Source organism: Macrotis lagotis, chromosome 4 (assembly GCF_037893015.1).
Source record: "Macrotis lagotis isolate mMagLag1 chromosome 4, bilby.v1.9.chrom.fasta, whole genome shotgun sequence".
In the NCBI taxonomy this organism is placed as follows: Eukaryota; Metazoa; Chordata; class Mammalia; order Peramelemorphia; family Peramelidae; genus Macrotis; species Macrotis lagotis.
In genome coordinates this window covers 24556093-24579398 of record NC_133661.1, presented here as the reverse complement: position 1 = coordinate 24579398, position 23306 = coordinate 24556093, and the positions used below count along the sequence as shown (strand labels likewise).

General features: G+C 36.5%; 1 protein-coding gene across 4 annotated transcripts in view; it reads left to right on the top strand.

Annotated features, from left to right (window-relative positions):
- JMJD1C (jumonji domain containing 1C) overlaps positions 1 to 23306 on the top strand; it is a 204624-nt gene that overhangs the window by 42320 nt on the left and 138998 nt on the right. For 3 of the 4 annotated variants that reach the window (XM_074232354.1, XM_074232353.1, XM_074232352.1), the window contains exon 2: positions 16128 to 16292. The gene's annotated coding sequence lies outside the window, so the exon portion shown is untranslated. Of the gene's footprint in view, positions 1 to 3873; positions 16293 to 23306 lie in introns of those variants that run through there. The other variant, XM_074232355.1, reaches the window with a different exon arrangement.

Sequence of the window (23306 nt, the reverse complement as noted above, 5' to 3'; positions counted from 1 at the left end):
GGGGTTAAATGGCTTGCCCATGGCCACACAGCTAGGTCATTACGAAGTGTCTGAGGCTGGATTTGAACTCGGGTCCTCCTGACTCCAGGGCTGGTGCTCTATGCACTGCACCACCTAGCTGCCCCATATATTTAGCATTTTGAAGCATTAGTTATAAATTACAAGGGATGAAACTATGAGTGATCCTATAAAGCCAGAACTCTTGACCAAAACAAATTTCATGTGTGTGTGTGTGTGTGTGTGTGTGTGTGTGTGTGTATACAGTATATCCTTGAAATATATACAAGAGCTAACGTCCTCTGACAAAGGTACAAAATAGGTGTGTTGCATTTTAAATCAGAATTTTTTAAGAAGTTCAGCCAAATATCTAATATACAATATTAAATAAAAATAAATGTCACACTCCATCTTGACCATAACAGATTATTTCTGTTAACTCCAAAATTAACTTTTTTCTATTTCAATGACTACTCTGCAGGGGTATGACTTTAATGATAAAACCTGTGGGAAAGTTAGTGGTTAAAAAGCTGCATTTAAAAGTTGATTTAAAGATTTCATAGCAATGTAGATATCATATTGACTCCTGCTTTGTTTTAAATAGAATTAATGGTAGTATTTGGGGGATGCTGGAGAAGATACAAAATGAGTAGCTGAAAGGTTTCCTAATAAACAAGTCTTCATAACAAGGTGAAGGAGGATTAGAATAGTTTTATAGATTTAGATATGAGTAGCGATGCTAAGTATTTGAGATGACTTGTGTGGCTTCCCCCATCAGTTTTGTCTGTAAATATCACAAGGATATTTAAGAAAGAGGTTGGTGGATTCTAAGTGTATTCACATGCTTAAAACTGGAATTAAGTTTAATTGTTTGGAAAAATATTTTATTTTGGAAATTTTATTTCTTATTGTTTTTCTTTCACATGTTCATATGTGTGTGTGTGTGTATACATATACATATATACACATTCACACACAGATTAAAGTTTTACTAAATGCAGAAGAGAAATGAAAATGTAGTTATTGTAATTGGTATTTTTAAAAAACACATTTATTTATGTTATAATAATGCTTATTGAAGGGCAGCTAAGTGGCGCGGTGGATAAAGCACCTGCCCTGGAGTCAGGAGGACCCGAGTTTAATTCTGGCCTCAGACACTTAATAATTAACCTATTTGTGTGACCTTGGGCAAGTCATTTAACCCCACTGCCTTACAAAAACTACTACTACTACTACTACTACTACTACTAATAATAATAATAGTGTAAAATGCTTAGTGGAGTACTTTATCCTTGAAATTGAAGAAATATATAAAATAAATATATAATCAGCAATTGATTTTCAGCAAATCAATTGATTTGTAACAAAGAGAAAAAAATGGTTTCATTCACTCTCAAGAGATATTACTTGAAAGACTTCTCCTGATTTTAGAGAGGAGACATAAAACCTCTTTAAAAATAGATATGAGTAGGGGGGAGTATTAGAAGAAAAAACTGAAAGAAAATAATTGTTCTTAAAATTTAATTTTTTTGAATTAGCAAAAAATTATTTTCCTTATGTCTTCATATTTCCCTCATGGAGGTAGGGGAAAGGGGGGAAAAAAACAGAAGCCTTCTAACAAATATGTTTAGTTTGCCCCCCCCCCAAAAAAATTCCAGTGGCTCTGAACTCCTGTGGATTATAATCTAAATCCCTATCCATCATCTTCTACCACCCTATTCTTAATTCCCACTCCTCTCTACCTTCCCACTCCAAAGTTTTATATAACAGTTCTTCCACTCTGCACTCTGGAATACCTGTTCCATAAACAACATTCTTTGCTTTATCTTTATTTTTTTTCTCCACTCCTTAGCTCTATTAGCTTTTACTGATGAGGAAGTTGGAATGCGCTTTGCTTTCCATTTCCATTTTCAGATTCTTCCCTTTCCTCCATCACTTAGTTAATATCTCTTTCTTTGAGATAAAGGCTATTCACATTTATTACACAACTATATTAAATTAAAATTGTACCTGTACAAGCCAAGGAATAATTAATGCTCTGAAATAATTAAAGCAAATGACTTGTGATGTTCTCAAGGGTTAACCATGTTTCTTGTATTCCTCAAAGACAGTTTCATTAGTATATGACTACTCACTCCACTGATACAGAGAATAGGTCCTTCTGACTTTTTAGATAATCTTTGAAAGTTGCTCTAGCTAAAAAATATCACCATCATGATTAGCTTCTCATACTTTTAAGGTTGAACTTTCCTTTGGACAGCAGACACATGTATCACTATTTTGATACAATCTACTAGATACCATAGTAGAATAGCCACTAAGAATATGCATGAAGAATCATCTCTGCCACATAACTCTTGAAAATTATTTTTATTAAGGATAAGTCTGTGGAAAGCAATATAAAAAATACTGAGAGAATAATCTTTCTCATGGATAGCCAAGTGGAACAGTGGATAGAATGTTAGACCTGGAGTCAGAAAGATTAATCTTTCTGAATTCAAAACTACCCTCAAATATTTACTAGCTGTGTGACCCTGGGCAAGTCACTTAACCCTGTTTGCTTCGGTTTCCTCATTTGTAAAGTGAATTGGAGAAGGAAATGACAAACTACTCCAGTATCTTTACCAAGAAAGCTCCAACTGGGGTCAGGACACAACTGAAAATGACTACATAACAATTTTTTTTACATGATTTCCTATAAGTTTATGGGAAACAAATTTCTTTTCCCACATGCAGTGCTCAATACTTTAAAAAAAATTTATTTTTTTCATCTTGATTTTCCAATAAACCTTCTACCAATCCTTCAAACAACTGCAGAAGAAAACATAAGATCTTTAATAGAAAAGTAACATATCACTTAGATCTGATGGTAGATGTTATGGTGTGCTTCCGGAGTCCTCTACTCCTACAAAGGGGAGGGAGCTAGCTATATTCTCATATCTTAATGTTACAGAGATAAGGTGCTCACTGTCATTATATGGTTTCAGTTTCAATTTTCTTCTTTTTTCTAATTACATTGTTTATATTGTCCTTCTTTAAGCTTACTTCATTTCTATAAGCTTCCCTGTGCCTCTTTTTATTCTAAATATTTCTATAATTCAGGAATATTTCATCGTAGTCTCATTGTACAATTTTTTCAGCCGTTTGATCATTGATAGGCATCTACTTTGTTTTCAGTTCTTTGCTGCTAAAATGAAGGACTTAATATTTTTAGTAAATGTAAGGCCTTTTGGTGGGGGGGGGAATCTCATATAATCTGACAGTGGAATCTTTGAGTCAAAGGTTGTGAATTATTTAATTATTTGGAAATTGTTTTCCAGAATGAATAGCTCAATTTGTAGCTCTAATGGTGTAATTATATGCTTGTCTTTTCACAGCAACTTCAGCACTATCTCTGATTTTTGCCATCTTTGCTAATTGGTGGTAAGCTACAACCTTGGAGTTGTTCTGATTTGTATGTGTTTTACTGGTAGTTATTTAGAGGAGTTTTGCATGTTCATTAATTGTGACCTCTAGTCCACTGGATAATGCTTCTTGGCCATAGGTTTTTGGATTATTTGTCTCTGTACTTTGGAAATCAATCTCTTATTTGATGTAACTGAGGCCACAGCGTATTGAAAAACCAATTGAGATAGATTGGCTGTAGGGCTCTGGTTAAATTCACTTAACTCCTTGGTTACCTAGAAGTTTCAGAGAAAGTTCCAGCCTTCATTTGTTGAGGGTGTTTCCTTATGTTTGTTGTGAAGATTCTAACCCCCTAGGCAGCTGCTTTCTTGCTTATCCTAATCGTACTGTTTTTATTTGTACAAGAAGTTTAAATTTCACATAGCCTTTGGTGTTTTGTGGTTATCTGACCCTCCTTTTGGTTAAGAACTCTTCACTTAGCCATAATTATGAAAGGCATATTTGATATAATTCTCTTCAAATTATGATCTTTATTATTCTAGTTGCATATCCATTTTGTACTTCTTTTTGGGGGGTGTACTTCGATTATCTACTGTAATATGATCTAAAGCTAATTTGTGTCAAATTGCTTTCCAACTTTTCCAGCAGTTCTTTCCAACAATTAAATTTTCCAAATTATTTTTGTTTACAGCTTATCAAATAAAAGTTGTTGTTATACTTTTTAATCTGACAAATGTTGTTTCTTGTTTCCAGTTTGTCAGCACTTCAACATAGCTATTTCCTATTGTTCCCACTCACACCTCTCCTTTCAGTGAGTACAGACATCAAGTCACTTGTTTTTCATTATAGGAATAGGGGAAACCTTTTGAGTCGTGATCTTGCTCCTATCTTTCTTTCTCAAATGAATTACCATATACTTCCCTTTCTTTTTTTTTTTTTTTAAGCAAAATGGAAGCCCTTTTCAATCCTCCTTTTTGTGATTTGAAAAAATACTTAGTAGCATCCTGAAATAAGATGATAGTCCTTTGGGTAAAACTCCTCTTGTCAGAATTCATAGCCATTTGTGACCTCACACCTGTCTTCATGACTGTCATGTGATAGAGGGATTCTATTTCTTCTTTTTGGCCCAATTAGGCTTTATATTAATAGAAACTTCCTAAAATTTGAGTTCTCCAAAAGTGGACTAGGCCACCTTGTGACCTAGTGGGTTTTTCCTCATTGCAAAGGCTCAATGATTGTTTGTTAGGTCATACGAGGGATTCCTTTTACGTTATGGGCTGGACAAGATGATTAGGGAGGTTCCTCCTAATAATAACTTCTGGGATCAGATTGATTTCCCAGAATAATTTCTGGTATCTGACATATTGCCTAGAATTAGAAAAGCAAAGAAAGAAAATTTTTCAGGCATGGGACACTGTCAGTCACTCAAAGTATTTGACTATAGTGACCCTTGTTGATGTCACTTTTATACTTTTTAAAAGCTTTCCTTTAGGATATTTTACTCCCAGCTCTACAGCGTAGTGTGGACATGATTCTAGATGCTAAAACTCTTTGCCAGCAGAAAATAGGCTTGAGAGAATTCTATCATTCTCTTTGTGCTTCAGGCTCAGTCCTGGAAACGGATTGTATCTATTATGATAATTAATTTTTTTCATCTTTGTGGCTCATTAAAAAAAAAGTTACAAACTAGTATTTGGCTTTCCAGCTACTTCTGCTGTTGTAGAAAAGGGAGAAAGATCAGAGTTTTTTTAGACAGTCTGTAAACATTAACTATAGCTACTGTGAATGTGAAAGAAATCCTTTTTTTTTTTTTGAAAAAAAAAAGACTATCGGGCATAAATTCACAATGTTATGAAAAGAAAAGGAAGTTGTGGTCCAGTGAGAAGTCAACTGAGTTTTTCTTAAAGTCAACAACAAAAATTCAGTGTTGTGTTAGATTTAGAGAAAGAAGAGAACTTAGAGGTCAAGCCCCTAACCCCTTAATTTTACCAGTTAAGGTGCCTGAAGTCCAGATGTAGAAAAAAATGACTTGGATAGTCCTGAAGCCAATCAGAAATATTTTATTGACAACCAAACCACTTTTACTTCTTGTTAGTCAATAAACATTTATTAAGCATCTATTCTATACCAGGCACTATTCTAAGTATAGGTAAAAGACTTCCCTGTTCCCAAGGAGAGAGAGACAAAAAAAACAAGCATCTACATACAAACTACATAAATAGAATAAATTATATAAATAAGATAAGTAGATTCAGAAAGGGAAATCATTAGAATGAAGAGGAGTTGGAAAAGACTGACTGTAGAAAATGGAATATTAGTTGGTACATGAAGGAAAGCCAGGGTTGCTAAGAGCTAGAGGTGATATGAGACAACATTCCAGGCATAGTGGATTGCAGGCCCGAGCAATGGAGAGACTTGTTCAAGAAACAGCCACTGAAGCGACTTCCTAAAACACAAGTGGGATCTTGTTACACCCTTCCCACCCCCACTCATTTCTTCTTTGGCTCCCTATTACCTCTAGGAGCAAATTCAAAAGGCATTCACAGCCTTTCACACAACTGAGCTCCTTCCTACCTTTCTAGTTTTCTTGTTTACTCTTCTCCAGACACTTACCTTTAGGTTCAGTTGACATTGGCCTTCTTGTTGTTTCTCCATTTCTCACCTTTGGACTTTTTTTTAGATGCTCTCCATGTTGGATCACTCTCCCTCCTCCATTCTTAACTACTGACCTTTTTGGCTTCCTTAAAACCTTCAGTGATAATCCTACCCTCTCCTGGAAGCCTTTCCTAATCCCTCTTAATTCCATTTCCTATTTATCCTGTATATAACCCCCTTTGCATATATTTATTTGCATGTTATAAGCTTCTTGAGAGCAGGAACTGGGTTTCACAAACGCTTTGTATCCTTAGTGCTTAGCACAGTGTCTCCCACATACATAGTGAGTGCTTCTTAAATGTTTATTGATTAATTGATTACTGGACATCTAATTTGAGCTATCTGAAAGGTAGGTGGAGGTGTGAGATTGGAGCTCAGCAGAGAGGTTAGGGCAGGATAGGTAAATTTTATAATTAGCATAGAGATGGTAATTAAATCCATAAGACCTGAGATCATTACCAAGTGCAGTAATATAAGGGGAGAGGAAAAGAAGGGAAGAAAGCCTGGGACAGAGCCCTTTGGGGATACTTGTGGTTGATGGTATCATCTGGAGAGGTGCATAGGGTGTTCAGATAGGAATAGCATCTGGTGTGAGGCCTTCCTGAGTCTTTTGGTGTTTACCTTCACCCAACTCTCACCTGTGGCTCCAAGAAGGTGTGTAGTAAGTATGTACAGAATCAACACTCTGGTAAACTGCCTTGGAAGATGAGTTAAACTCAGTTAAGGGCAACCAAGAAGCTTCAAACCCATTAGTGAGTTAAGGGAGTGTCTAGCCCAATCATGTGAAATGAGCAGATGAGAGCAATTAGTCCAAAAGTGGCTGAAGCCCAGGCATCAGAGATGCCAAGGTCATCCTGGACCTTTGCTGGTTGCTTTGACTTTGGTCCTGCCGCTGGTCTGCTGTGATTCAGGAAGGGTGAGGCTGATGACTGGAGTTTTCACTTCAGTCCAGTTCACTTGTGAGTGGCACTGGTCCTCTTTGAAGAAAAAGGACTCACAGTAACAACAGTGATTTGGATGAGAATCCAGCAATAGAGACAGAAGGGAGTGGTCAGGTTGGAAGGAGACCATGAGAGAGCAATGTCATAAAATCCTGGAGAGAAGAGATTGTGAGAGAGAGAGAGAGAGAGAGAGAGAGAGAGAGAGAGAGAGAGAGAGAGAGAGATGGAGCCAAGATCCTGGGCAGCCGGTCTCTTTCAACATGCCTTTCCACACAATTTTAATATGATACCACAAGTCAAATTCTGGAGTGGCAGAACTAATGAGGTCAGAGTGAGACATTCTCGCGACCTGAAACAACATAGGAGGTCAGAAGGAGAGATCTGTGACACAGGAGTAGGATAATTCTGAGTCCATGTTGAGAAAACATCAGTGGTTAGACTAACTAGTGGTGACAGAAGCAGTAGAAGCATTGGGAGCTCCCACGTGAGAGCCCGTGAACCTGACAGCTCAGAAAGTGACCAGTTTGTTTGGCATGTCTGTTGCCTGTCCCCACTTCTGGAGCACAGTTCAAAGGTGGAGAGGAACTTGTTCAGTCAAAAGGGAGTGGAAACCCTGGAGGGCAGCAGCTCTTTCCATCTCAAAGGATCAGAGAACCTTTCCTGGTTAAAGAACAGAGTGAAGACCAATGTATCAGTGACCAAACCTTTTCCCAAATCATACTACCTTGGTATAATTGAAAACTTTCAGACCCCAAGAATTAGTTCTGAAAATGGCAGTGTGAAAAAAAAGCCTGAGGCTTGAGACAGAACCCCACTATCCCATCCATTCCCCATCTTTGAGCAGAACCCAACATTAACAAAAAGCTCCAAATCAACAACTAGGATATAAAAATGAGCAAATGACAGTGGCAGCAAAAAAATGACTATGGTGACAGGAAAGATCAAGACTCAATTCAGAAGATAATGAAAGTCATAACAGCTACAAGCAAAGCTTTAAAGAAAATTTGTAATGGATACACACTCAACAGGAATTATTGTAAGAACTGAAAATTATTTTCAGAATCAAGGGGCAGAAGAATAATTTTGGCAAAGAAATGAAAGCAAAAGCAGAAAACTATAAAAAGACAACTTGGTAAAAGAGACCCACATGCAAAAAAAAAAATACTACTTTAGATGGAGCTAAGATGATGGAGTAAAGGCAGGGACTTGCCTGAGTTATCCCCCTTAAATCACCCCCAAATATTTTTAAATTATGGCTATAAACAAATTATAGGAGTGGCAGTACTGATAAAAAAAGATGGTGTGAAACAGTTTTCCAGACTAAGACAACTTAGGAGGTTGGCTGGAAAAGTCTTTGGAGAAGAATGCAGTCTAATGCAAGGCTATGCCAGTGAAGACTGTATCCAGACAAACTAGAAGCAGGCCTTGGGCAACTGAATCAGTGGTAGCTGCAGTGTTTTTCAGACTTCTCGGCCCATAGATGCCAGAGACAAGTTAGAAGGTCAGAAGGAAAGGTATGCTGCACCTGGATGAGAGTGGAGCATAGTCTAGTATGGGTTGTGCCAGCAGAGACCTAGTCCTGGCAACCCAGGAGCACTCTGGATCAAAGTCCACAGATGATAAGGGAGTTGAATGACTAGGCAGAAGAATATTAATTGGGGGGGGGGGGGGATTCCTTTTTGCTACCATTGAGGCAAGACTCTATTGATTTGTCCATGCTCAGAGCCAGGTCTCAGTATTGGTGGTAATCTCAGGGTAAGGAAGAGCACCAGCACACCAGAGCTTGTGACCACAGTGGAGTAGGACCCCCCTCACATTTCCAGGACAGAAAAGTGCTTGTGGTCACTTACAGACCAGGACACAGGCCAAGAGAGGAATAGACACCTTTCCTTAGAGCATACCAACTTGGAAGAACTGAAAACATATAGGCTTCTAGAAGTACCTCTAAAAATAGCTGCACAAAACCCCTGAAGCTTGGGACAGTGCTCACTCCATTCTAGAAACAGAGGCCTATTTTAACAAAGAGTTAAAAGTCAAATAATAAGCTGGGAAAATAAGGAAACGATAGAAAAAAAATCTGACCATTGATGCTACTATGGTGTCAAGATCAAAAACATAAACTCAAAAGAAGACAACCAAGTCAAAACTCCTATATCCAGAGCCTCCAAGAAAGCTATTGATTGGCCATGGAAGAGTTTTAAAAGGAGTTTGAAAATCTAGTAGGAGAAGTAGAGAAAAAATTGGGAAGAGAAATGAGAGTAATGGAAGAAAAATAATTTAAAAAGTGGGTGAACCATTTGGCAAAAAGAGACACCAAAAAAAAAAAAAGGTGAAAAAATAATCAAATTAGGTCAGATTGTAGAAGAGGTACAAAAAACCCAGTGAGAATACTTTTAAAAGCAGAATTGGCCAAATGGAAAAAGAGGCACAAGAATTCATGGAAGAAAAAAATTACTTAAAAATTGGAATTTTCCAGGTGAAAAGGAGATTTTTAAAAAAAGCTCATTGAGGAAAATAATTCCTTAAAAATTAGAAATGAGCTAATGGAAGTTAAGGACTTGATGAAACATCAAGAAACAATAAAACAAATAAAAGAATGAAAAACTGGAAGACATCGTAAAATAGGTCATTGGCAAAACAACTGACCCGGAAAACTAGATCCAGGAGGGATAATTCCAAAATTATTGTACTACCTAAAAGCCATGATCCAAAAGAACAACTTAGACATTATCAAACTGCCCTAATGTTAGAACCAGAGGATAGTAGAGGAATTGAAAGAATCTACTGATCACCTCCTGAAAAAAGATTCCAAATGAAAACTTCTGGAAATATTATAGCCTAATCAAAGCTCCCAGGTCTGGAGAGCTCCTTGGGTTTATCATGACATGTAGAATTACAAATGTTTTTGGAGAAGAACACAATCCTTCTCCAAAGGAGAAAGGAGAAGGAAAAAATATTGCAAGCAGTCAGAAAGAGACAATTTAATTTTCATGGAGCCACAGTCAAGATAACACAAGATTTAGCCGCTAATAACATGAAAGGATTAGAGAGCTTGGAATATGATGTTCCAGAGGGGAAAGAAGCTGGAATTACAACCAAGAATCACCTACCCAGCAGAACTTCAGTGTATAAATCCTTCAGTGGAGGAAAAAAATGGATATTCAGTGAGATAGAGGACTTTCAAGCATTCTTGATGAACAGATCAGAGCTGAATGGAAAATTTGACTATTCAATCATAAAGTAAACAGAAAATAGAGATTCCAAGGGACTTAATAAAGTTCATCTACTGACAATCCTACTTGGGAAAATGCTACTTGTAACTCATAAGAACTCTCCTATTTAGGGCCATTAGGAGGAGGATATGTGGACAGATAACATAGGAATGAGTTGAATTTTATTTGAAGGGTTGATATCTTTAAAAAAATGAAACTATAAGGGGTTAGGAAGAAATGTACTGGGAGAAAGGGAAAGGTAGAGGTGTAGAATGGGGCAGATTATCTCACATAAACAGAAACAAGCAAAAGCTGTTAAGAGTTGGGAGGGAAAGAAGGGGGATGTGAGCCAATCTTAATCTCAATAGAATTATTCTGACTCAAAGAGGAAATAACACGTAAGCTCAATTGGGTATAGAAATTTATCTTACTTTCTAGAAAAGTAGGAGGAAAGGGAGGAGGGTGATAGAAGGGAGAGCAGGTGGGGCTGAGGGCATAGTCAGAAACAAAACACTTGAAACACAGGGCAGGATGAAATGTGGGAGAGAGTAGAATAAATGGAAGGGGGTAGTAGACGGGGATAGAATGTAGGAAAATAATTAGCAATAAGTGAAAAAATTTTATAACAATTTTCTCTGATAAAGGCCTCATTTCTTCTCAAACAGAAATGAGTCAAGTTTATATAAATAATACAAATTTTCCTCAATTAAATGATCAAAATGTATGAATGATTTTTAGGGAAATAAAGCAAAAAATGCAAATTAAAGTAATTTCAACATTATACCTAAAACTCTTAGATTAATTAATGGACAGAAAAGAAAAATGACATGTTGGAAGGGATGTGAGGAAAAATGACATTAGTACCCTCTCGGTGGAATTGTGAGCTCTGATCAACCATTTTGTAGAGCAATTTGGAACTATGCCCAAAGAGTTATAAAATCATACTTGAAACTTATAAAACATACTTGAAGATTTTCCAATAAGATCTGGAATAAAGCAAGAGTGTGTATTGTCCTTTATTATTCTGTATTATACTAGATATGCTATCTATAGACAATGGGGAAACAAACTATCACTCCTTGCTGATATGATGGTTTACTTAGAGAATCGAGTAAAAAATTTTACATTCAGATAAAGTACAGACAACATAAAACATTTGTGATTCTGCAATGTCATGATAGACCCAAGGAGCATATAAACCTAATTATAAAACAGTTTCTGTTCAAATAAATATACATCTTAAATAGTTGGGGGAGATATTAATGGTTCACATGTAGGTCAAGCCTACATTATAAAAATGACAGTTCTAAGTTAACTTGCTTTTTTAGTGCCATACCAATCAAACTACCAAAGAATTATAGAGCCAGAAAAAAATAACAATAAAATTCATCTGGAAGAACAAAAGGTCAAGCAAAATCAGTGAAATATATGCTAAGTAACCTAACAGTTCTAGATTTCAAACTATATTACATAAAATTGAAACTTCTTTAGAAACAAAACTAATGCATCCAGAATTGGATAGAAACCAGAAAACTGGCAAAATATATTTACAACAAATTTCTCTGATGATCTAATTTCTCAAAAATATAGAGAACTGAGTCAGATAAGAGCCATTCCCCTGTGGGTAACTGGTCAAGGGATATAAACAGACAGTTTTCAGAAGAAGAAATCAAAGGTTTCTAAATCACCACTGTTAAAAGAAATTAAAATTAAAACAACTCTGAAATACCACCTTATACCTATCAAAATGTGTAACATGACAGATAAGGAAAATGACAAATGCTGGAGGTAGTGTTGAAAGATTGGGCCTTGCTGAGAGAGTTAGAATTCATCCATTACTAGATCTGTATAAAGGAAAGAGCCTCTTGGTACAAAAACAGAAGAGCTCTTTTTGTTGTGGAAGTTGAGTTGAAATCTATCAATTGGTGAAGGGCAGAACAAGTTGTGTACATTTGTGATGGAATGCAGTTGTGTCATAAAAAATAATTGAACAGGATAGTTTCAGAAAAACCTGACAAGACTTCTGTGAACTCATACAGAGTAGGTTACCAGAACTAGTAGAACATTGTACACTTTGACAGAAATTGTGTAAGGATGATGAACTGCGGGAAACTTAACTTTTTTGATCAAAACAATGTTCCAGAATAATTCCGTAGGATCTTAGGTGAAAAATGCTATCCCTTTCCAGAGAGAACTGAGAAATTCTACATGCAGATTGGGCCATACTTCTTTCTAATAGTGTATCATTTTCCCCCCTCAATTACATGTAAAGACAATTTTCAGCATTCATTTTTAAAAAGATTTTTGGGTTCCAGATTTTTCTGTCTCTCCAAGATGGCAAGCAATTGGATAAAAGTTATACATGTGCAATAATGTAAAGCATATTTCCACATTAACCCTTTTGTGAAAGAAGAAACAGAACAAAGGGGGGAAAAAATGAAAACTTAAATACTTAAAAAGATTTGTCTTTTATTCTTATTTTCTTCAGAGTTTCCTTTGCAACATGGCTCTTATGGATATATGTTTTGCATAATCTCACATGTGTAATGAAAATCAAATTGCTTGCTTTTTCAAGAAAGCGGGGAAGGGTAAGGTGTCGCAGTGGATAAAGCACTGCAGTGGATAGAGCACTGGCCCTGGAGTCAGGAGTACCTGAGTTCAAATCCGGTCTCAGACACTTAATAATTACCTAGCTGTGTGGCCTTGGGCAAGCCACTTAACCCCATTTGCCTTGCAGAAATCTAAAAAAGGGGGGGGGGGTGGAGAATTTGGTACTCAGATTAGCAATATAAATAAAAATCAGAGAGGTTGTTCAGACAGATCAAAAGCTATAGGAAGTTCAGGGAGAATAAACATTGAGAAAAGTTCATTGATTTTAGCAAATAAGAGATCCTTTTAATTCTAATGCTGGTGATAGATTACAAAGAATTTTGTAATACCCTCCAGATTAAGCAAATTTTATACTTTGATTAATTTTAATGCAAAACTTGCTGTAAACAAAAATGTTGGAGATTATAATTCAGCTATAATTGAAAGAACCCTAACTGTAACTGCAAAAGCATATAACTGCCATTTCCCAGTTGATTAATAGAGTAAAAATATGAATCAGCAATAATAAATTCATACTATCAGTGGCCAGTGAAACAAAAAAAAATCACTAATAAGGAGAGAATTGCAAATTAAAGCAGATTTGGGGAAACTACCTCCCACCTCTCCCATTGAAACAGTAGACACCAAAAAAGAAAAAAGACAGAGTGGAGGAATTAGGGGGAAAAGGGCATATTAATTCTATTTGTACAGCTGAACTTGTATAGCTATTCTGAAAAACAAATTTGAACTCTGTCCCTAAAGTTATTAAATGGTGTGAATCCTTTGACTCTGCAGTGTTTTCTAGACCTATTTCTCAAAGAGATCAAAGAAAGAGAAAAAGAATCTAAATAACCCAATAAATATTTATAGCAGTTCTTTCTGTTGATTGCAAAAAATTGGAAGCTGTGCAGATGTCATCAGTTTGGGCAATGCTGAATAGATCAAGGTATATAAATGTAGTAGAATCCAGATGATTCCAGATCTACCTGGAACTTCACTTTGAAGCTGATATTCCTCTTCTAGCTTTGACTCCCTTCCTGCTTATAACAACACATAACTTCTTTCTTTGATCATTCACAGTTCTTGTCATATTTGCCAATTTCTTTGGTGTGAAGAAAGAAATATCTTGAGGTTGTTTGGATTTGATTTTTTTTTTGAGTGGTAGATAATATAAAGTATAGAGGTTGGCCCCGAAGACAAGATTTCTATTCAAGTCTCACGTCTGGCATTCTGACTTTGTGACTTAGACTGGGAACTGAATTGCACAGAGCTGCCAGATTTCTCCAAAACAATTAAGTTGCAGAGGAAGTGCTGACCTGAATTTGTAGAATTCTCTATAAAAGTGGCTTTTTTGGGAGTTCTCTATATAAATAAAATTACTGGTTTTATCTCTAGCCTTATTTTTTCCATCCGATCACTTTTCTTCTTATTCTAGTTGTTTTCATTTTTGTTGTTGTTCAGAAGTTTTGCAATTTCATGTAATTGTAGTGATCTATTTTATCTTTTGTCACCTCTTCACACTCAGACAATTGGCAGGATGAGAAAAGATACATAAGGCTGTTAAAAGTTGGATGGCTTATACAAAGAGATACTTTTAAGGTGATGTTTGAGGACCTTTACTTTGGGTAGCAATTTTAAAATAGATATCAATGTGGAAACCCATTTCTTCAACAGCTGTCTGTATTTTAGACTGTATTTTAAGATCATATAAGATTCCTTGAATGATTAAACCTCATAGATAACTTTTTTGACCTTCTTATTAATATGAGAGAAGGAATAAAATAGATTTACTCTGTAAATGATGTTAGTGTTATGGACATATTCAGCATTTAGCCCAAAAGGCATAGGGATTTCCTCTGTCTGGTGAGAACCTCCAAGTGTTTCAGTTTCAGAGGCTATGATCTTTATTGCACCAAGTGTTATTGGTCTTTAGTTTCAATACTTTTGAGTATAATTATCTCACACCATCTTTCACTTTGCATACCTACTGGGGTAAATCTTGTCTGTCTGCTTCTACTTTGGGGGGAATGATCCTGGGAAATCCATGTGTGACCCAAATTTCCAGGTTCTGCATCTCTCCATCCTTCATTTATCACAGTCATGATCCTGTCAGCCCCCAAAGTACTATCTAGTTCATTAGAGGACCCGACATCAGAATTACTTTTCATCTGAGTCACTTGAAGTGTCAAGGTCGCTGAGTCACTTCTGTGTTGATGTTTCTTACTCTGTGGTAACTCAGCTGTGGGGCACTGCTTAACAAGGGTTATGTCAGAAATTAACCTAACTCTTTTACAAATTAATTTAATTAGCTTTATTATTGTTAGATTGTATTCTGAATGAAGATTGCAAAATTTTTGTTAGTTCAGAATTACAACTTGTTGAAACTTTTTTGAAGCATTAGTCTAGTTTTTTGCTTTAATTGGCATGATATGCTTCTCAAGTGGCAGGTGGTATTGCAGTAGATAAGGTATGGGTACCTGGCCTGGAGTCAGGAGGATTCATCATCCTGAATTCAAATCTCGCCTCATCTACTTAGTAGATATATGACCTTGGGCAAGTCACTTCACCTGTTTATCTGTTTCTTCATCTAATAAATCAGCTGAAGAAGGAAATAGCCAGTCACTCCAGTAGCTTTGTGAAGAAAACCCCAAAATGGGGTCTCAGAGTTAGATATGAGTGAAAAGACTCACAAGAACACAAGGATTTATAATTTCAGCATGTGACAATATAGGTGTATATTTGGCTGCTTTTTCTATGTACAGTTTCACAATGAAAATTCACTCCTTTGTTATTCAGTTTTCTGGTGACTATCCCTCCAGAGTTGACTGAATGATCTTTGGATCAACAATTTATTGTAGGCCCTATTCTTGAAGGCAAAGCACTTGACAGGATCTACCAGAGCTTTTGGCAATTAACACAGCCCAAGGTCATCTTCACCCCAAGATCGTGATCAGACTCCTACTTTACTAGAAGACATTCAGTATGGGCATCATTTAATATTTTTCTGATTTTAGTCTTGCTTTTGGCATCTGCAGGGGGATTACTGTTGAATTTAGGTCTCTGAATTCAGGCATATAGGAGCAATGTAAATGTAAAAGTTCTAGGAGTTGAATTAAATCTTTACTGGTGTACTTTCCTTTTTTTGAATTAGATCTTGTTTGCCTTTGATTAAAAAAATAATGTAAAAGAAATTCTAGTTCAGCATTCATGGTCAATGCTAATCTTAGAAGAAATTACTATTTAATCAGTTTCATATGTTATATTTCAGTTTTTAAGATACATAGTATTGTAAAGCTTTTATTCACTTTCTTATGTAACTTTTCCCTAGATATATGTCGAATTTGATTATCTTGAATGGGAGAAACAAGAGTGACTTCAAGTTTATGAAAATTTTACTGCTTTCTTGGTGGAATACCAAGTAGTCTGAGCAAGAAGGGAGGACCCTAGCGAGACTCGGGGATCAAAGATTAAACGAGTTCAGTAGCTTACATTGGTAAGTTGTTTTTTGTTTTTGTTTTTATATTCCATTAAGGATATCAATTTATGATAGTACAAAAATTAAATATGTTCATGTAGCTCCATCATTTATAGGTTATACATTAACAGCCCCCTAACACTAACACTTCTTCAATATCAGACTGAATTTTCAAAGTATTGCCCTTCTTTTGAAAGCTTCTTTATGTATCATTCTGCTATAAAAACCTGATAAGTCTGACCCTCAATAATTCTATTCTGCCCACAAAATAAAATGTAAGTAAAAAGTGAAAAAAGTAGAAAATATAAAGGAATGCTGTGACAGCTCAACTGATTAGGTGGCATGCTTCTTCTAAGGAATTTCTCATTTAAGTGATGTTTTGCATTTTAAAGGGGGAAAATTACCTATTTTAAAGTGTTTGATTGCATTTCATTGTGGCTTTTGAAGTGCTCTTTAAGAAAAGGTAAGTTATTGTAAAATTACCTCATTGAAAAATGAATTTTCAGGAGATTGGAGTAAATATAAATTTTGAGTTAGTGACTGGTCTTTAATAAGAGTAAACCACTTTATGTTCAATAACAGGAAATTAAATATCAATCATTGGATGAGTTGAAGCAGATTAGTGATTTCATTGGTGTCAGAAATTCCCTTTGTGAGTGCCTGTTGATAGGTGAGCTTCACTGGACAGGTGTAGAGCCTTGTTTGGAGGACTGACCCCGGAGTCCTGAACTCCCCTATCTGTCAGTACCAAAGGGACTCTGAGACCAGTTCTGTCCCTTCGCAATGAAGGATTTTTTTTTTTTTCCTGACTTCCCTTTTAAGCTATTGGGGAAGATATTTGTAAACCAAATGAATTTTAAGTTATTAATTGCTTTTATTTTGCCACAAGTATTTATTAAACAGCTAAAGAGATGCAAAGTTTAGATGAGTACATGTGGGAGCCAAGCAAGTAGAAATTATCTTATACACTTAATTCTAACAAAGGTTGCAGATGTGGAAGTAATACATACGTTGAGAGGAGTTAGCAACTCCATTTTAGAATTTCTATGAAAGCAAAATAGTTTGACTTGTTTCATTGATTTTGGGAGACCAGATTTCAAAGAAATACAGAAGTAGGGGAAGTTAGCCTGGTTAGGATGGGAAACTCAAGATTTTGAAGGCTCAAAGAAAAACAATTTATGTGTTGATGAAAAAGAATATTTACCTAAAGAAACTAATTTGTACATCTGGGAGATTCGTCATCCAACTTAAATTTTCAAAAGACTTGTATAAAAAAATGGAATCAATGACTTGTGACTGAGTTTGATTTTTAAAGTGACAATATGGCTTTATAAAAATACTAATAGTTTTGCAAAAGTTCAAAATGAGCTGAGGATGGTGATGGAAACTCAAGTTGATAAAAGAGGTTTGGAGATTATTTAGCTAATGTGGGAAAGGGGAAAAAAATCAAAAGAATTTTGAGAGTGACCCCTCTAGGAAAATGACAGTTGACGACAGGGATACAGAGCTGTGGAAATTCAATTTTACTTCTGTTTTCTCTATTAAATTGAATGGTTTTATAAATTAGTTACGGCATAGTGAAATGGCAAAGGGGGAATTCCTGATCCTCCTTAGTTACATAGAAGATGGGAAGAGAATCTTGTTGAGGTCATCATCTGGTCTAGATCTCCTAGGGGCTTTTGAAAGACTTGACAGGAATGATTGAGTAGTTGTTATTTTTCTATTAAAGAAGGGTACTGTTAACATTGAAAAGGGGTCATTGTTATGATTTCTAAAAGGGAGAATTTAATGGAATTCACAGTTTATTGACCAATACATTTGATTTCTCTTCTTGGCAAAGTCCTAAAACTTACCATTTAAGATATAGTTTGAATCACAAAGGTCCAAGGCAATTTCATAAAGAACAGGTCATGCCAGACTAACCTTGTTTCATCTTTTGATAGCCCTACACTTTGAATACACCTATGTAAAAGGTATAAGACTTCATATCTTCCTACTAAGTGGAAAGCTTCACAAGCTGATTGAAAGAGCTGATTCTCACTGATAGTCTAGGGGAAATCATACTAGTGGAGATTCATGAGTGATAGTGTTAGAAAAGAGAGTTCCCAATCCTCTGGTTTCTGTCTCATTCTGAGAAGGGCAGCTTCATTTTCTGAGGGATTTGAATGTAGTACAGTAGGGGGTGGATTGAGAGCCTTGCCACATAGTACAATTTCAAATCAAATTTGATATCTTTTTTCCAGTATAATCTATTTTCTTCCTTTGTGTCTCCTCCCCCTTCTAAAAACCTAAATCGATTTGGCTCTAGTTGTTTGACCAACAATGATAATTGTTTTTCCTTCTTGAAAAAGACTATGATATCAGAGAGGTAATATCATATCCTGCAAGTGAATTGGATTTGAGTGTGCGGGAGCTGTGCTAAGTCACCAGCCTCACTTTCTCATCCAGAGCCACCTGTGTCCAAGTGCCAGATAGGGATCAGGACAACTGGAGATAGCCCAGGATGTGAGGCAATCAGGGTTAAGTGACTTATCTAAGGTCACACAGCTAGAACCTGTCAAGTATCTAAGGCCGGATTTGAATTCAGGTCCTTCTGACTTCAGGGCTGATACTCTATCCTCTGCATCTCCTAGCTGCCAACAATTGGTCCCAGGCCAAGCCCCAGTTGATCATATTTGGGTTCTGATTGATTCAGAGTGAATGTAAAAATCAGTTGTTTCAGCTTTGATCAGAAACCTTGAGGGTTTCTAGGTAAGAGAGGCCATTCTCTGCCTCATTTCTTATGTCATCTTAATCACTGAATGGGCATTGCCCCAGTGAAACTGAAACTTTTTAAAGACCTTTAACTTTAAAAGACCAAAGTCCTTCAGTATATCCAGGACCATCTCTTGCCTACTGTGTAGCCAGTGTATCCACTATATCCAGGATCCATCTCAGGCCACTGTACTCAGATGGTTCTGGAGGAGAATGTGAGACTGGTGACTTAGCACAGCCCCCCACCCCCAATCCAGTTCATGTCCTTGTCATGGTATCACCTCCCTGATGTTATGGTCCTCTTCCAGAATGAAGGATTAACAACAGCCATCTGTTGTACCTTTTTCAAATAATTGAACTTCCCTTTGGAGTTATACATTTGATAATAAGCAATTGAAATCACATTTGTATCAATTTGGGTCATGAATAAAATCATTGACCTTAAGTCTTTTTAAAAAATGTTTCAAGATTATTTAAGAAAATATGTTGTGATTTTTTACTTAATATCTGTTTTTTCATAAAATTGGATTACAGATTATCCTAAGATATCAGACACTGAATTATAAACCACAAATTCTTGTTTATGATCTTTTTCTCTCTTTCCTACTGACTCTTGAATTTATTATTAAAACATTATTTTCAACAAAAAATGGCAAGTACAGTCCAGTACATTTTTTTAACGTTGAACATTTTTTCCAGTTACTGAGTGGGCTTATGATGATTTTCATTAACTAATACTGTTTTTTCATGTAACCTATTAACAAAAAGATTAAGTTTGATATGTGAAAATCCTTTATTTGATGAGTTGGCTTTTCCATTGCAGGCATGTCCCACACCTATTCATCCATCTTGTTATACTTGGAACTGCTCAGAATTTCCATTCTGCTTCTATTATAATTGAAGTAGCCAAAAACAGCATTCCAGATAAAATATGGATGATGGGTGTTGATTTCCAATTTTTCCTGTCCAGAAATGGCAGTTGCCATGTCTACCATGTGTTCTGATTTAAAAGATTTAATCAAAACATTTGTACAATTTCTGAGGAAAAAAATCTCTGCGTATGTGATGTTACAGCTGGGTCTTCAAGTGTTTTCTATCATTTCCCTTGCCCAGGTTACTTTCTGTTTCACTCGATGTGTTTGCACTCTTCCTGCTGTAACATGTGGTGTCACAATTCAGAGCGCCTTCTTGGCTCCTGCTGGGTAGGTAGTCCCAGCTCTAGCCTGGGGTTCCTCTCAGGTCTTGTAAATAACTTTGTTCAGGGAGAATTGCTTCTCCATTATTTATGTAGAATCAGACATTCTTAACATCATAGATTTAAAGCTGTAATGAATCATAAATGTCATCAAATCTTACCTTTAATTACCTTGGGATGTAAACTGAGGCCCCAAAAGGTGAAGCAGCTTGTCTCACAGTAGTAAATGGAACCCCAAGTCGTCCTTTTCTCACAGTTTGGTGTTTACCTCAACATTGAGGTTCTTTTCTTGTAACTCTCTCATTTCATGACCCAGTTGCTGTCTCTAGCGGATGAACACCCAGACTTGAACATAGAGTTAAATAAGAAAGATCATTCTGACATAAAAGGATGACTTGGGAAGGCTGTTGAATTGTCCGGTCACTGTTCTCCCCTGCCCTTTTTGACTTCACAGCTTTCTTCATCCTACCTCCTGCTCTGTTGGACTGCAGAACTTCAAAGAAAACCTGGTTTCTGAGCTGATCCAGTTTTTAATTTATACTTACTTGGATCATCATTTTCCCTTATTCCTTTTTACGAAGTGTTACCTTTCTTCACCCAATTCTGTGAAGATCGCTCTAGTCACTGCCCTTTGGATTATATGACAAGTGGAATTTAAGATTATTAAGCAGTTTTGCCCTTTTTTTAATGGTTTAATCGTTTTAATGACCTTTTAGATCATTGCGCAAAGCTCTTCTACACCTGGGACTTCTAATGTGTTTATGTCCTAGAACCAGTTCAGAACAGTGGATAACTGTCAGTGAAAACATTGACACCTCAGAAATCAACAGAAGACAAACCTTACAAATCTAGGGCTTTGTTTTAATGTTTCCTTGATTGTAAACTTCAGACAAAATCTTGTCTGAAGTCTGTTTTTGTATGGCCAGTCAAGCCAGAATGGTTTTTTTTTTTTTACAAATTTCAGTAAAGTTTTATTGTACTTAAAACTGTAAAAACTCATTTTTGACTAATAGGCTTTACAAAAACAGACTGCAAACTGAAAGATTTTGCCCTTTACCTGATCTAGACTTAAGAAAATGATAGAAAAGAATGTAATGCAGATTAGAGATAAAAAAGTTTGGGAGGAGCTAGTTATCAAATATTTAATAGGATATTTCTGCATGAACCTCTTTGATAGTCTGATGAAGGCTTTCCAGAATATTGTTTTCAAATGAATAAGAAAGAGAAAAACCCAGGGAGGGCAAGCCAGTTTTGCTGAAGCAAGAAGGTGCCCTGACCAACTGGAGGCAGCATGTTTCAAGCACGTCAAATCACCACCACCTCCTCCATCATCTCCTCCCAGTTCCCTCCTGGAGACAGCCCAGGACCCTGAACCTAAACCACTAGAACTGTTTGTAAATTAAATCCCTCAGACTTTTCAATATTGAGGAATGGGCCCACTTGGTCATTATCATCAGCAACACTGCATGACCAACTGCCACCAATAGGCAGATAAGCACAGGAACCCTGAGAACCTCTAGGAACTTATTTACTTCTTGTAAACTGTTAGTCTGCCCCAACTCCTATTATCAGTCTTGTTCCTTTTGACTATTGTACAGTCTGTCTGAATTTTATATTAGTAATGAGCCCCATCTCACCAAGTTTCAGTGATACTTAGGATATAAAATTTACTTGGCAATGTTGGGCCCTCTTAATTTATCCATCATAATACCTATCCATAAGTCATGCATTTTGTGTATAGATATCTAGTTCTGCCAAACTAATTAACTTAATATCACATTAAAAAATAACCCTAAAAGTTAATATAATTAGTATTAGAAGCTCAGAAGAACTGGAGAGTTTCCCAAAAAAAGAATAATCCAAGTAATCTAAGAGGCACTGTGTTGATAGTCTATCTCCTGCCAAACACCAAGCTATCTATGCAAAATAAGAACTAATTTCCCTAACCTGAGAAAATCTCCCCTATCCTTAACGATAGAGAAAAAAAATCCAATAAGGTAGGGCAGGAAGAAAAAGGATCTGAAAAAGAAAGAATCAAAACTAGAATTGGAACATGATGAGAACAAAAATAGAAAAAGGCAGTTAAATTGTACAGTAGATAGAGCACTGGTCTTGAGAGTCTGGAATGCCTGGGTTCAAATCTTGCCTTAGACACTTGATAGCTATTTGATCTGGGCCATTATTTCACCTCTTCCAGATTCAGTTTCCCTTATTGGTAAAAATTGTGATGATGATGATGATAGCAACTGCCTTATAGGGGTGTTTGAAAATCAAAGGAGATAACTCTATGCTAAGCACTTCAGAGACTTTAAAGGACCACGTGATGCCAGCTGTTAGTACCACTTTCACTTCTGCTACTCTAGCGAAAGAGGAACAATTCTGACCCCTTGGAGCTCTCTAGAAGCAGGAGGGCTCTTTGCAGAGGGTGACTCTGAACCTCCTAAGGAGACATTCATGGAAAATACCCTGGGAAAATGTGAGATTCCAAAGATGCCAGTCAGTGCCATATAGAGATCTGTCACTGAAACCAGAATGGCTTTTTTTATTTTATTGTTTTTTTTATTTTTGCAAGGGTTAAGTGACTTACCTAAAGTCACACAGCTAGGTAGTATTTATTAAGTGTCCTGAGGGTGTATTTGAACTCAAGTCCTCCTAACTCCAGGATCTGTGCTCTGTCCACTGTGCCACCTAGCTGCCCCTGAAACCATAATGGAAAAAAGAAAAAACTGATCTCCCTCCTTAGTAAAACCTATCCAGGAATTAAGAGTGGACAGCAGGAAAACCAGGACAGAGATTCATTTTTCTGGAGCTTGTATTGAGTAAGGAGCCAAGAACTAGAATGGAGACTTCTGCCCAGGCCACAGTGGTAACTGGAATGAGCTTTGGATTTGGAGCTAGGAACCCCACCAAGGAAACATGGGCAAGGGAGTGAGGGGTGAACACCTCTGGATCTCTTCCAAAGAAATAATGTATACAGATAAATACCTGTGGGCTGATGTAGCTGGAAGCCACTGAACTACAGGAATAGTGGACAATGTCATCAAGACAGGCCAGGGCACAAATTTTGATTCTGCCTTTGACTA